Here is a 15,437-nt window from a genome sequence, read left to right on the forward strand (position 1 = left end):
GTGGTCAAATGTGGTGATGAGAGTGGTTCCAACTGCAATAAGACAACGGGACCCTTCAAAGAGCAGAACGGGGCTGACGCTGGATCTTCTGTTGGCAAAAGAAAAACAAAGACAAAAATTGTACAATGTACGGAGAAACTCCAAAGCTATCAGGGTAGTTCAAGTATGTATTAGACTTAGACTTCACTTTATTGATCCCTTTGGGGTGCACCCTTCGGGTGATACATGAATGATGACAACCATAGATCAGATGCGCTACAGACCATATTAATGTTATTTTTCTTTAGATTGACAAATACTGTATAGAAAAAAAATAAAATTATATATATATATATATATATATATTCATGCCATTGAAAAATGTAATAAATTCTGCCTCATCACCGTTAGGATTATGTCTTTACACACTTTAGGAAATGACAAAGATACTGCACCTGTGATAGTTAAATATGTAATTATTTCCATTTTGTTTTTAATTTCTTTATGATTTTCTTTATTTTTATTGAATTTTTTTTTATCTCAGTGTTTGTGCCATTTCAGATTTCTGCACACCTTTTCCAAATATAAACTACATTGTTGGAGGACTTGGCATGGATAAAAAGGCCATATGCCAAATAAACTGTTAAAGTGAAGGCTTTATGGGCATTATTTGATAACAAATATGAAGAAACACAGACCTGAAGGACATCAATCAGTGCTTCACTGGCATGTCCCATCTTCTTGGGTGGTGCAACTTGTGATGGGAAGAAAGTTGGTAGTGTCCTGAACAGGGCTATGAACAGAACAGGAAAGAAAGAACTAAATCAAATTTCAGTTCAATATTCAATATTATTGCCATAATTGTAATCTTTCACTTACAACTGTTGTCACCAGAACTGCTCCTTGGTGGCAAAAGCATGTTTGATCCACCACTTGAATCTGCATCATAATCTTCTCCCTGGTCACATGGTGAGATGTCCATGAGACGCCTTTTCTTTAGTCTCATCCTAAATAAGAAAACGAAAATAGTTATATTACAGGAGTCCTAAACAAAATGTGTCGTGCTAAGTGTTTTTAAATCAAAAGCGGCAAAACTTGCCTCTTTGTGAACTTGAGCCCACAACTGTTTCCTCCTCATAAAATTTTCAGGCCCTGGAAGCAGGTCCCTTAAATCGTCCCTACTGAGGGTGTGGAGCAAGACCTCATCTATGTCTGCAGCTGTATATAAAAGTCAGTAACTTTCAGAAATGTAAAAGTTGTACAACAATTCCAAATTGTCATTTTGTCAAATACATTTAAATGTAATTTAAATATTTTATTGATCTGACAACATAAAACTGATTCTATGTACGATCACTGTCAGTGTGTGCAACACAAAATTCATTTAGACATTAATTTGCATAAATATGCATATGCTTGGCCTACCATTTAGAACCGAAAGGCTGCAATCATCCAAACCCTCCATGATTTACTGGTGTAGCTTTTGTCAGAACTTTTCCCTGAGGAAAGAAAAACATATGTTTGGGTCAAAAAGAAAAACTGAGTCAAGACACCACCTGCCATGGATCCAAAGTCTATGCAATCAGACACATGGATAAGGTGCAAAAGACAGACCAAGTAGAGCCTGTGTTAATTCAATGGTTAAGTCTTATAAAATTGCTCACTTAAAATTTATGACAAGGCTATTCCAAACTAGTTTTCAAACTAAAACTAATAGTGCCCAACTGCTTGTCAAATCATTCAACAAATGACCACAGCTCAGATTAGGCCACTTCATCCATAAGAAAAAATGTTACCTCGGTTCAGCAAGGTTAAAGTGACCTGATTGATATTAATAGTTTACAACATAAATAATTGGAAGCAAGTTCACATCTTCTCCAACTTACAAGTTTATATGATTAATCATAATCTGTCAGAAATGAGGCTTAAAGTAAATCTATAGGTAAAGATGTCTTTCATAAATGTGCATTATTTTTATTCCCTTGTGTTATCTTTAATTTCATTACCCAAACTGGACTTGCAAAAAATAGTAAAATAATAAAATTTGAATAAACTCATGTTGGTTAAATGTAATTTTGGTCATAAAACAGTTAACTCTTGATGACTTAAGTAAATCCTCATTTAAGTTAAATATAGATCTGTCCAACACCCCTATCTTTTTCCATAACAAAAAACAGCATTGTAAAGTTATGAGCCCGATTGCGAGATTTGTCTCAAACCAGTATCGGTCCTCCCAAGTCGCACACACAAACACACCAAGCACAGTGCAGACAGAGAGCACGCGGCTTAAGAAGGAAAAAAAACACCGCAGCTTTTTATTTTCCGTGGGTGGGAAACACAAAACGGACTTTTGCAAAGGCGGATATCAACTGTAGTTCTTTTGTCATATAGCTATGTTAAGTATATTGAACACGAAGCTAAATTTACCTAACTAGCACCATTAATAATTTTAAACTATCACTGCATGCTAACAATTCAGCATACTGAATGAACTAAGCTAGCTAGCTGGCAAGCAGTTTTGGCTAACTACCCATTGGTAGTGAACTGATAATACTGCCTCGGTAAAACTTAATATTTGACCACGACTGATGTTACTACAGTTAGTCAAAGCTAAAAGAACCCGAAATGTTTGTAAGCAAAAGTTAATTACCTCAACAGAATCCAGTCCGAACCTGCTCCCTCGTGTCCTCCGATTCAAACAGTGAGATAATGGACAGAGCCACTTGAGGGCAGCCAGGGGGGAGGTAGGGTTACACATTTTCGTCTGTGTAAAGCTTGTAAAACGTGAACATAACATGCATAATGAACCTGCATTTGAAAAACTAATTTTAACAAATAACCCATCAATTACTATGACTGTTGTAGTCGTCTTTACAATTACATTACTACACAAGTTAAATGCAGACTTGGTATAAACCACCCCTTCAAACTTGGTATTGACCTCTACTACTCTGCCCGCCAAGAACTTCTTTCAGGTCTTTTCCCCAAACAAGATGGCGTGTTGGAGGTGTGGGATTTGTTTTGTTTTTGTTGCCTTAACAGTAAAGTCTCTTTTGAGCCATATTAATACAATTCATAGCAGTAGTCCAGACTTTTGTGTGATATGTGGGATGGTTGTACCGAGGAATACAGGAACCTAATCTAGTGCTAATACATTATTTAACTTTTTAAATATGAACTAGACTATGGAACACCAAAGTGTTAAAACGTGTCATTTAATTTTTATTTTACATTGTGTATTTTTATAATATTTTATTAAATATTTATTTCACTACGATTCTTTTTTGTAATAATAGAAACATTTTGAGACACTTTAATTTTAAGCACCTGTTTAAGCAGCAGCCAATGAGCGTTCAGGTCCCACCCTGATTGCCTGAATAAGAAATTCAGTTGTTAAATGACCTCAAATAAATACACCATTATGAAAAACCCCATTATGAAACAAAAACAGACTTTGGGAAAAAGAGATTTTGGAATATAAATTCATCGAATTTAATAAAATGTCTCAAAAAATGTTCTATAATTCATAAAAAAAAATTTAATGCTACTTTAGCTTCAAGTGACAACAGATTAAAACAATCCCCTGGACAAATGCTTATATTGATCAAGATTTTGCCATTCTTTTATCAAATTTATTTTGGATTTAATTGAAATTGTTAAAATACTTTTTGCCCCAGTTGTGTCTTTACAAACTGTGTCCAAACTAAAAAAAATGATAGAAGATTACATGCTGCATCTTCCCTCTCAGATTATTGCCCTGGGACCTGTAATTTGTCATACGTGTATGAAATAGAGTCTAAACGCAGTTTTTTTAAAAAAAACAATGGTCAGCCAAATTAAACTTTAAGAATGTGTGCAAGTCTCTTGTAAACCACAATCAGCTGCTGGAGTGTTGTCAAAGTGAAGCAGGAACTGAGCATCCAATATTTGTAAATGAGAAAGGACTAGGTCCTGTATCAGAGGTTGCTAATATGGAGTTTTTGGTGATTGAAGATGCTATACATTATGCCGTTAGAGTAAAGTGGCTTATTTTACATGGTAACAAATACATCTGTGACACGTCTCAGGTCTAAATATACCTTCCAATGATTGACTTTCTTATTTCAAGGAAAAAGGTGAATGTTTCTTATTTTAAGATAATTTTTTGTTTTACACTCTATCTAAAAGCTATTTTTGCTTGAAATAAAGGTGAAATGGTTCATTTTTAGATTTACAGACTAAATAAGAAAAAAAAGGAATATATACTTAAAACAAGTCTAATCATCTAACACATGAGACTGGAAACTAGTTTGTAATGTTCAAAACAAGATGGACAAGATAATCTGGCTAAATTTAAGACAATAAATCTTGTTAAGCTACAAGAAATTTGCAGTGTATTGGTCGCTGATTTGTTTTTGTTTTGTTTTTGAATATCAGAAATGTATATTTGTGAATATGGATATGTTATATTGGTTTCACTGGTAAAAATAAATAATTGAAATGGGTATATATTTGTTTTTTGTTAAGTTGCCTAATATTTATGCACAGTAATAGTCACCTGCACACACAGATATCCCCCTAAAACTAAAAACAAACTAAAAACTACTTCCAAAAACATTCAGCTTTGATATTAATGAGTTTTTTGGGTTCATTAAGAACATGGTTGTTGTTCAATAATAAAATTATTCCTCAAAAATACAACTTGCCTAATAATTCTGCACTTCCTGTATTTCAGCTCAACTGAGGAGCCTAGCGTGTTGGTGCAATGTAGACTACCAAGCAAGATGGAAAGAAATAGAAACAGTTGTCTCAAGAGATTTTCTGATTCAGGCAAGTTTAGGGGACGTGACACTTTACAACAACAAACTAATCAAGGAAACCAATGGATTAACTTGCCTTTAAAACTCTGGTTACAATTTCTTAATAAGAATGATTGGAATGAAGAGGCCAGGATCTTAAGATGGTGCGCTTATGATCTTGATTTTTTACCCAATAAGTTAGACACAAGATATAAAAAATGGGCAGGGCAAGGCTTAATGGCATATTGTATGTTTTATGATAAGGGAACTCTTAGGGACTTCCAATCAGTAAAAGATCAATACCAGTTAAGCAATACGGATTTTTTCAGGTTTCTTCAAATCAGGCATTATCTACATAACTTTATACCTAAGAGAACAGATCTTTTCTCTCTTCCCGTTTTGAATATATTTGTCAAGGCTTACCATGCAGATCCTGGCCTCAAGGTGATTTCTAGATTGTACAAGAGGTTACAAAAGGTTAAGAAGTTGAACACTATCTACATTAAACAAAAATGGGAAAGGGAAACAAATATAGCAATTTCAAATGATATCTGGTATCATAGAGCGGCTGTGTGTATTTGTAGCCTCACTACCAAACCAGCATTTCATCTCCGAGGAAGTTTTCCCAGAGAGAAGTAAAGCAAGTGTGTAAGTTCATCTCTGAATGTTTGTAAAGCATTCCCACGTTAAGCTTAACAACCGATATATGGAGCGACTGCCTCTTCTCTCTCCCTCCGTCTCCTGCTGCTACTTCAATCATGAAACTGATCAATGATCAGCTGATCGGCTTTTCTGTCGCGAGTCCGTCTCTCTTCTTTTTTTTTTGGCCCACTTTGCGCCAGAAAGAGGAAACCAGCGGCTGAACAGCAGCAGCACGTTTAAGCTTGATAAGCTGTTGTTAGAATTTATTTAATATTACTTTCTACACCAGGATCTTTTTCTACGTAGCTGACGGCTGGTAACTGTGCAGGGGCGGATCTAGCAAAGTTTAGCCAGGGGGGCCGATAGGGCATTAACAGGGAAAAGGGGGCACAAAGACATACTTTTCTTTCTTATTCTTATTTAAAATGTCTAGCTTTTATTAAATAATTATCCGAATCTTACACACAAAGTTTTAATCTTATGTAAAATATATAGAAGTCCATTACTGTATATAGTAGACTAACTATTTTTATTTTTTGCTATCAGTTAGGTTGCTTAATATTTCTGCTAAGTACTCTTTAAAATACCAGAATAGGGAGGATTGAGTAGGTTTAAGTTTATTAGATTGATCAGTGTTGCTGAACTATGAAATATTTTGGGTGCAGTGTATTTTTTACATACAGGTATAACAGAATAGCTTTAGTGTTGTTGTTTATTTAAACTCGAGTATGAACTTATACAAAATGCAGCAATATATTAAAAAACAGTTTTATTGATTAAAAAACACACTATATCGGATTCATATCGGTATCGGCAGATATCAAAATTTATGATATCGGTATCGGACATAAAAAAGTGGTATCGTGCCATCTCTAGTTCTAATATATGGAGATGTTTTGGTTGGAAGAGTCTCTGTAGGTTTTTTACTACACCTGCACAAAGTAAACACTATTCTAATCACTCTAGCTGTTGGAGAAACTGAGGGGCCCAAGGAATAAAACACTTCCACTTGTTTTGGTCTTGCCCATTGATCAACACTTTTTGGGTATCGATTCACTCTGAGTTACAGACCATTTTTAGTATGCAACTCCCCTTTAATTGGGATGAACTTTTGTCTGGATATTTATATTCAGTGAATTTAGATAAAATGTCCAAGCTGTTATATGGTATTCTGAGTCTGGCTGCCCGAAAGACTATTAGTAAGAAATGGCTAAGCGTGAAACTTCCATCACTAAATGACTGGCATGAGACTGTTTATGGATTGTTTAAAATGGAAAGAATTACTTTCTTTAACAGATTTCAATATGACATATTCATTGAGATTTGGGATAAATGGAAACATTATATCGTCAAGGAGACCCGATTTTGTTTGAATCTCTGTAATTTTATTTGCCACATATATACACAACTGCTATGTGTATATATGTGTATTTCTATATGTATGTAAGTATAGGCGTATATGTATGCATGTAGGTATGTATATGTGTGTATATATATGTATGTATATGTATATATATGTGTATATATGTGTGTATATATGTATATATGACTAGATGGTACACCCGTATGTTTATTTTCGATTACTTGTTTATTTCGGTTTATTTGTGTTCTCATAGGTTGTTTTATCTTACGTTCCTTATTAAATAAAAAAAAAAGAATAAAAAAATAAATAAAAAATAAATAAAATGCAATATAAGCTGTAATTCCATGGTAACAGACAGGCAGAGCAGCTTAAAAAACTAACCCAATATTTATTTAATAATTTCTTCTTTTTAATTTTAAATATTCACCACATGAAATTTATGTGTGTAAATATGACTGATCTGATCTCATTTTGATTTACTTGGAAAAAAAAAGAAAAAGAAGCTACTTTTAGATGCTCCCTGTGTACTATTTACAATTTTCATATTTGCAAACTTTCCTTTGCAGAGAGTGATTAATAAATGCGCAATTTCAAATGGTGGTAACTATTAAATTCAAACTAAAAGTGTGGGTGGGGTTTCCTTATAATGTGTGCTTTCATACAAGTATTTCTTATTCCACCTTCCTATAAGATTCCAAGCTCTCATGAGCTCACTTACTCAAGCAGTAAAGCTGTGGCTTCCATTAAACCTAACAAGGTTTGGTGATAAGGCTTTAGGGTGGCAGTTCAGCCCCTTTTTATTCCGTTTTGCTTCATCCACTTTCCTCCTTTTCTACTTTTTTCTTTCTCTTTATTTCTGACATCTTACTTTTTATATCATTTCCATTGCGCCTCTTCCATTTTTTCCCCACTCCACATCAGTGACAGGAAGCAGCTGGGAGACATCATTGATAATGATTTGCAACCACATATTAATTTTTTATCCTAAATATATTAGGCTGAGAATCTGGAAGGTCAGCAGCATAATGGCCATTGTATATTTTATGAGCAGCAGGAAGCAAAGCTCCCAGACTTAATCATGGAAATGAGGAGGTTTTCAGGTAGAGACAAGGGCGCTGCTTAAATCATCACATGAGGCACCCTAAAAAGGTCAGGCACTTCTAAGTGAGACTGAATTCCAGAGAATGGATAGAGTAGCTGTAATCATTTGGAGAGCCCTGCTATTGTCTATAGGCAAGATACATTTGTGGAGGTGACATTGGACAATGTATTTCAGCAGCTGCTGCATGCTAGTATATAATACTGTACTGCAGGCTGTAAATGTTTAAAACAAGTAATGGCTTAGAGAGATGGAAAAGGCAAATGAAAAGGCTTGTTTATGTGATGCTGGACACTGAACAAGGAGAAAAAGACTTGGCTAGGCAAAGAAATCAAAGTTGAAAGCATGTGCAGCAGGTTAGGGGTATTAAGGACAGAAAAGGAAACAAGTGAAGAGAGTGTGCTCAGAAGATGGAAGAAGTACTTTAAGGAGTTAATGAATAAAGTAAATGAGAGAGGAGGATGGGTGGAGGACAGGGAATGTCAGGGCAGCTGTGAAGAAGATGAAAGGTAGAAAGGCGGCTGGTCCAGGCGACATACCTGTGTAGGTATGGAGATGTCTAGGAGAGAGGGCAGTGGACTTTTTCATCAGACTGTTTAACACAATCCTGGATATTGAGAGGTTGCCTGAGGAATGGAGAAGAAGTGTGCTGGTACTGATTTTCAAGAAAAATGTTAATGTGCAGAACTGTACTGACTACAGGGGAATAAAGTTGAAGAGCTATACCATGACACTATGGGAAAAAGATGCTGAAGCTAGGTTGAAAAGACAGATTATGATCAGTGAACCGTATGGTTTCATGAACGAGATAGTGGTGAGGTATGCAGAGTGACAGATGGGTTCAAAGTGCCTCCTCTGGGATTCTTCTTGTTTGCAAATTTGATGGACAGGCAGGAATCTCTGTGGACTATGGTGTTTTCAGATGAGAGGGAACACGTGGAGCAGGTGGAAGAGAGTCTGGAAAGGTGGAGGTATGTGCTGGAGAGAAGAGGAATAACAATCAGTAGAGATAAAACAGAATACACATGTGTGAATGAGAGGGAGACGGGCGAAAAAGTGGAAATGCAAGGAGTACAGATAGTGAACAGTAGATTGGTTTAAATATCTGAGGTCAGTCAATCAATGCATCAGACACTGCACAAGAGAGATGAAGAACACAATGCAGGCAGGGTGGCATGGGTGGGGACCGGTGACAGGGGTGTGACAGAAAAGTAGCAGCAAAACTGAAAGGTAACGTTTGCAAGATGGTCGTGAAACGTGCTATGGTGTATGTTTTAGAAACCCTTTTTTAGTGCCACTGTTGTTTTGACTGTTTTTTCGTGACTGTTGTCACTCTTGTCTTTATTTTTTAAAGAGAGAGAGAGATCGAACAAGCATATATACACACCCACACACTTATTCAGCAGGATAGCATACTTGTAAAACTACACGCTATCCAAGCCTAGCTCGGATATGAGTGAGGAAGAGATAAATGAAGTCCTCGACATCGCCCAACAAGGTGTACGTCAGGAGTTGAGGAAGCAGAACACACTGATGAGAAGTGGACTACTGGAACAAGAAGGCATAAATGACCAAGAGATGAGGACGGGGCAATGTTGGAATGCCATTATGCAAGTAACCCCAGTGGAAGGGGTTAAATGAAGTTGGATGTGGGATGTTTGGATTTTTGATAGCCAACATTTACACTGAAGGCAAAACAACTAGTAGCTCAGTGTTCCAACATTCAGAAGCAGGAATTACTATCACAACTGGAGATCAATAAGGTGCAACACAAATGCTACAGCAAGGGGGAGATATCATCACTCCCACCGAGACAGAAGGAGCATTGAGTGCGAGAGCAGCTGACCTGAAAGATAGGATCATGGCGAAGTTGGAGACCAGGACTCTCCATGGCCAATTACCAAGATTAAGTGAAGTACCTTCTGAAGGTCTACTAGAAGAAGTGAAAGTAGCATTATGGACAATCCCTACTGCGATCATTACAGAAAAAAAACTGATCTAAACTATGGCAGCAGTAATCACAGAGATGCTTGGGTACAAAATGAATAGCCCCAAGGAGTAGTGCCCTCCATAGAGAAGGAGAGTCGAGGCTAAGATCAAGTTAGCATGGAGCAAAGTTAGCCAACTACTGGAGCTACAGAAAGGTGCAATAAAGAAAGGGGTGCCTAAGAAGTGCAGCAAGTTGTTCATACCTTGGAAGCTGCTAAGCAAAGACTCACAACCTTGGCTAGCTGCTTGAAGAGTTATATATGAGAGAAAGCAGGAGAATAAACCAGCTGTACTCTACTGAATCATTCAAGGTGTACTCTCAGTGGCAGGGGAACAACATGAGAACAGCAACCCCATCAAGGCTGGAGATGGAACAATACTGGAAGAGCATCTGGGAGAAGAACACAACACATAACAGCTATGCTCAGTGGCTAATGGTGCTAACAGCAGACCACAGCAGCCTCTCTCAACAGGGGCCTGTAACTATCACAGTGGAAGGCATCCAAGAAAGGTTCTTCAGCATGAAGAGTTGGAGAGCACCAGGCGCTGACATGATTCACGCCTACTGGCTAAAGAAGCTGACTGCACTTCATGAGCATCTGGCAACACAAAAGAACCAGCTGCTATTTAACGAGAGACACCCGGAAAGGCTGAAAGCCAGACAGTCTTGATCCCGGGGAGGGACTGGTTAAGTCCCTTCTTTCCCAGTCCTACTTGTACTTGTACCTGGTTATTGGCCAAGTACTGGCCAATAACCTTCCTCAGCACCACGTGGAGGCTCTTGTCAAGCAATATAGTGGCTAAGATGAACAGGCACATGGCTCAATACATCAGCAGAGCACAGAAATGAATTGGCAGGAATACCAGAGGGGCAAAACACCAGCTACTGGCAGACAGAACAGTTGCTTGAGATTGCTTTACTGAAGGCCGGACAGTCCTGATCCCCAAGGACCAACAGAAGGCACAGGTCCAAACCAACTACAATAACTTGCCTCAGTACCACATGGAAGCTCCTGTCAGGAGTGGCTAAGATGAACAAGCACATGGGTCAATATATGAGCAGGGCACAGAAAAGGATTGTCAAAAATACCAGAGGTGGAAACCACTAGTTACTGGCAGACTGAGCAGTCAGCGGAGGCTAGAAGAACAGGTTAACCAACCTTTGCACTGCCTAGATTGATTATAAGAAAGCCTATGACTCAATGCCCCACACATGGATCCTGGAATCCCTAGGACTATTCAAGATCAACAGGACCCAAAGAGAATTGATCAGGAATTTGATGAGGATGAAGAGAACAACACTGGTGGCACAAGTCAACCTTCAAGAGTGGGATCTACCAAGGAGATACCATGTCTCCACTACTCTTCTGCATAGGCCTGAAGGCCAGTGTGATCACTGACAAGACTGGCTACGGGTACCGACCATGGAATGGAATCGTCAACCACCTCCTCTACATAAATGGCATCAACCTGTACGCCAGGAGTGAACAAGACATCAATTCACTCATCCACACCACTAGGATATACAGCAACAACCTTTATCTGACAGAACTGAAGAAGAGGTAGAACGTCTCATCTGAGAAGCTTCTTCAGTTCAGAACTGAAGAAGCTTCTCGGATGAGACGTAAAACGCCTTCAAGCAACTTAAAGAAGTCCAGACGCTTTTCTTTCCGAGCTCCTTAGATTACGATGACCTGGATATGACGGAGAACCTTCACAGACAAGCACAGGATTTTAAGTGTGCCTTATAGTTTGAAAAAAATGTAACTATATCTATAGAGATAGTGTATATACATCTACACATGACACTTTATCTTAATGTAGTTTTATCTAAAGTAAGAAAGAAAGTGGTTTATTACTGAGGTAATTTGTAATATATGTTATTCTTAAAATTTTACAGCAGTATTTTAAAGTGTTTTGAACAGGCACAATTCAAAGCTTTGTAAAAATCTTGGGTGAAGTTGTGAAATAACTAGAATCCGAAATAACTAGAACAATTTTGTATTTACTGTTTAGATTACTGTTAAGATGCCTGCGTTGTTGACCCAGTGTTTTGTGTTTGTGGATTTTGTGTCTTGTTTAATCACTATTGTTATGTTCTCTGTGTGACTTATGTTTCCTAGTTGTCTCGAGGTTTAGTTGGCCGTTTCCCCAGTGATGTTTCTGTGTCGCTCTCTCGCCCTCTCTTGTCCCTTGCTGTCTCCCACTTTTTCATCCCATCGCTCTATTCCCTGTATCTAGTCAGTCTGCATCTCAGTGATTGTGTTTCCTGTTTTATTCTCTTGTCCTGTGTGCTTTCTGTTCAGCTCTGCTTCTTCTGCCTTGTCTAGTGTGCTCCATCTGTGTTCCCATCCCATATTATGTTCGTCTCTTGCCTGTTCAGCCTCATTAAAGGGCACGCCTTGAATTTGACCTCCTGCTGCTTCCCTGACTGCATTCTTGGGTCCTCCTAACCCAACCTGACAATGACATTAAATTCCAAACACTAAAGCCTAGTTTTTATGACTCCATTCTCTGAAAGTCACTGGGTTAAATGGAATCCATGGAAGATTGGTAAAGTGAAAAACACTATTAATGGAGCTCATCTAAAATTTGCAAGAAAACACCTTAATAACTTTTAAACCATTAGAGGGGATATTCTTGGAACTGATGAGATAAAACACTGGGTAATCAATGGGTCCATTTTGCATTAGCACTATTTGCAACTAGAGGCTCTGCAGTATTGACTGGATTGAGACATTGTTCATTCATTCATTTCATTTATTTATTTATTTCACACTTGGTACAACAGTTTCCACAGTTAGTTCTTTCAGACCAACCAACCACACTTTCTATCAGTAAAGCACTGCAACCATGTGTGAAAAGGAGCAGAAAGAAGAAAATATTCTTATTAAACCCTGCCCCCTATCTACAATCCAATTTATATTGCAAGTGGAGCACTGGACAATGATACCCTGAACTTTCACATAGACAAACTGCTACAGTCTTGGCTGTCTTGTACTTGCTTTATGCTTAACTTTAAAAAATAATCTTTGCCAAGGAGGTTGTGTTTTTGGTTGCATTTGAATGTATGCATGCATGTCATTCTGGCTTTAAACACAAAAGCCCAAAAGGTTTTAGCATTATAGCTTAGCCTAAGCCTTTAACTTAGAAGTTATGATTCTTACAATTATGGTTTGTTTTTTCATTGTATAGAACATACTGGATAAACATCTAATGTATCTTGACATATTCGACCTCTGACCTCTACTTCAAGGTCAGTAGATTTGATATTAAAGATTAACTTTTAAAAAAACTTTCTCTTTAAAACTATACTTAAAATCCCTTTATTTGTATAGGCAATATTTAGGAAATGACACTGGTAAATGGTGATTGTAAAATCACATTACAGTTTTTATCTAAATCACATTTGACCTCTGATCTTACTTTTAAATTTAATGTCTGCCTTTCATTCACATTGACCCCCAAATTTGTTATATCTTTAAAGAAACTACTGTTATATCAAATAGTTAGTAAGTAATATACTACAGTATAATATAACATTGTATAAAATGCTGAAGTTATTTATGTCCAGTTATTTACAAATCAATACCTATTATCCATTGTCTACTTCAACATAACGTTTGCATAATCAAAGTAAACATCTGTCATGCTACCCTCTTGGAGTCCTTCATATAAAACTATTTAATAAATTAGTTACTTTTCCTTAGACTTTGGTTCTGTTCATTGCTTTTCAAGGTAGGCCATGGTATTGTCACTTCTCAGACTCTTGTTACCTTATAGTAAGTTAACAATAGTCTGTACTGACTACTGTACCGGCTCCTTTTCCGTTTCTCTTAAATACATTCCAAATTTCAGTGTTGAATAGTCCATGTTTTAATTATAGGCAAGTACAAAAAAAAAATCTTTGAATGATGAAAACCGAAAAACTGCACCCTTACTTTTGGTTTTGGGTCATTGATAACAACGTTAAATTTTGAAAAAATTATTGGAGTCCAACTCTGAATATCTGGACACATGTAACTGATTTAGTCTTGTATTAGGCTTAAACTTTACTTCAAAATTTCCTTTTTGCTAAAGCATATAGTTAGGGCTGGATCAGGTGACTCTAAATCCTCCCTTAGTTGTGCTGCAATAGGCATAAGCTGCTGGGGGGATTCCCATGATGCATTGAGTATTTCTTCTTCAGTCACCTTCTTCACTCACTATGTGTTAATAGACCTCTCTGCATTGACTCATACTTGATATTAACCTCTGTCTCTCTTCCACAGCATGTCTTTTATCCTGTCTTCCTTCTCTCACCCCAACCGGTCGCAGCAGATGGCTCCGCCTTCCCTGAGCCTGGTTCTGCCGGAGGTTTCTTCCTGTTAAAAGGGAGATTTTCCTTCCCACTTTCTCTGTATGTATTATTGTAGGGTCTACCTTATAACATAAAGTGTCTTGAAGTGATTGTTGTCGTGATTTGGCGCTCTATAAATAAAATTGAAATTAATTGAATTATTTTTAGTTAAGTCACTGAGTAGCTACTCGGTGACTTAACTAAAAGCCAAAAGAAATTCCCTGATAAATTAAAACTATTCATAGCATTATATTTCAAAATATTGCTTGAGCATAAATGCCTACAATTCTGTTGTACTCTATACATGTCTGCACCTAACTGTGAGTGTGATCTACAAAAACATGCTGTTTAGCCATTTAAAAAGGTTGTCTTTGTAAGAGGGTACCATGTTGACAGCATAATCAATACTGTATCGGCAACCTGTGATGCAGGCTTAGTTTTTATTCATACAGACATTGTACTGCCATCCTGCATGCAATGATTCTGCATACATGTCAGTATTGTACATTTGTGTTTAAATTGTCCTTGTCTGACTCTTTAAACACTTATTGCACAATATTGGCTTTTTGTTAGATGAATAGCTTCAATTCACATATTGATTTTTCACCACAGTCTGCAAAGATATAAAACATACGCATCAGTTCTGAGAGGAGAGTGATTTGCTGACCATGTTTAAAATATAGCTCCACTATGATTCTTTTTCCATCTTCCTTCCTTCTTTCTCTGAACCTTCTTCTTCTTCTTCTTCTTCTTCCATATGTTTGAATTTTAATAGAATATATACCAGAAATATTTCATAAACCTGAACATTCTAAGAACATTCTCTTGTAGTCCTCCCACTTCTGAAATATCATCTCATCTTTCTTTGCAAGATCAAATTACTTTGGATAATGAAGTCAGTGAGGAGATTTATTTTCAATTCACTGTTTTTAATATAACATCAAGTCACAACACGAGTCAGTCTAAGTCAGGAACATACAATAGAGAAAACCCACTGATTGAGCATGCACACTGTGAAAGTTGAGATGGTCCTCCATCTGTCAGAAAAAAAAATACTGTTATGGCATTTGTCAGTCAATTCTCAATCTCCTTGTGAATCCACACTGCACATTTTTGAAGGTTTGTGACAGTTACTATGGTGTCTGTGTTTGATTTGAAACACAGTTTGCTTTTTTAATGTGTGTCAATGTGCATATTTTTAAGAACGTGTTGATAAAAATGTTTACACTGTGAAATAGTTTTTACAGT

The 15,437-nt window shown here is 37.0% G+C and overlaps 1 protein-coding gene and 1 long non-coding RNA gene across 6 annotated transcripts in view; both read right to left on the reverse strand.

The window, feature by feature from the left end:
* The window catches only part of sez6b (seizure related 6 homolog b), a 222,630-nt gene that overhangs the window by 107,409 nt on the left and 99,784 nt on the right, over window positions 1-15,437 (reverse strand). The window lies entirely within an intron of this gene.
* LOC146504630 (uncharacterized) lies at window positions 1,218-4,364 on the reverse strand. Its single transcript, XR_014868699.1, has 2 exons — window positions 2,630-4,364; window positions 1,218-1,478 (listed from the first exon to the last, which is right to left on the reverse strand). It is a non-coding gene; the product is annotated as an uncharacterized LOC146504630 (long non-coding RNA).

Source organism: Neolamprologus multifasciatus, chromosome 14 (genome assembly GCF_963576455.1).
Source record: "Neolamprologus multifasciatus chromosome 14, fNeoMul1.2, whole genome shotgun sequence".
Classification (NCBI taxonomy): domain Eukaryota; kingdom Metazoa; phylum Chordata; class Actinopteri; order Cichliformes; family Cichlidae; genus Neolamprologus; species Neolamprologus multifasciatus.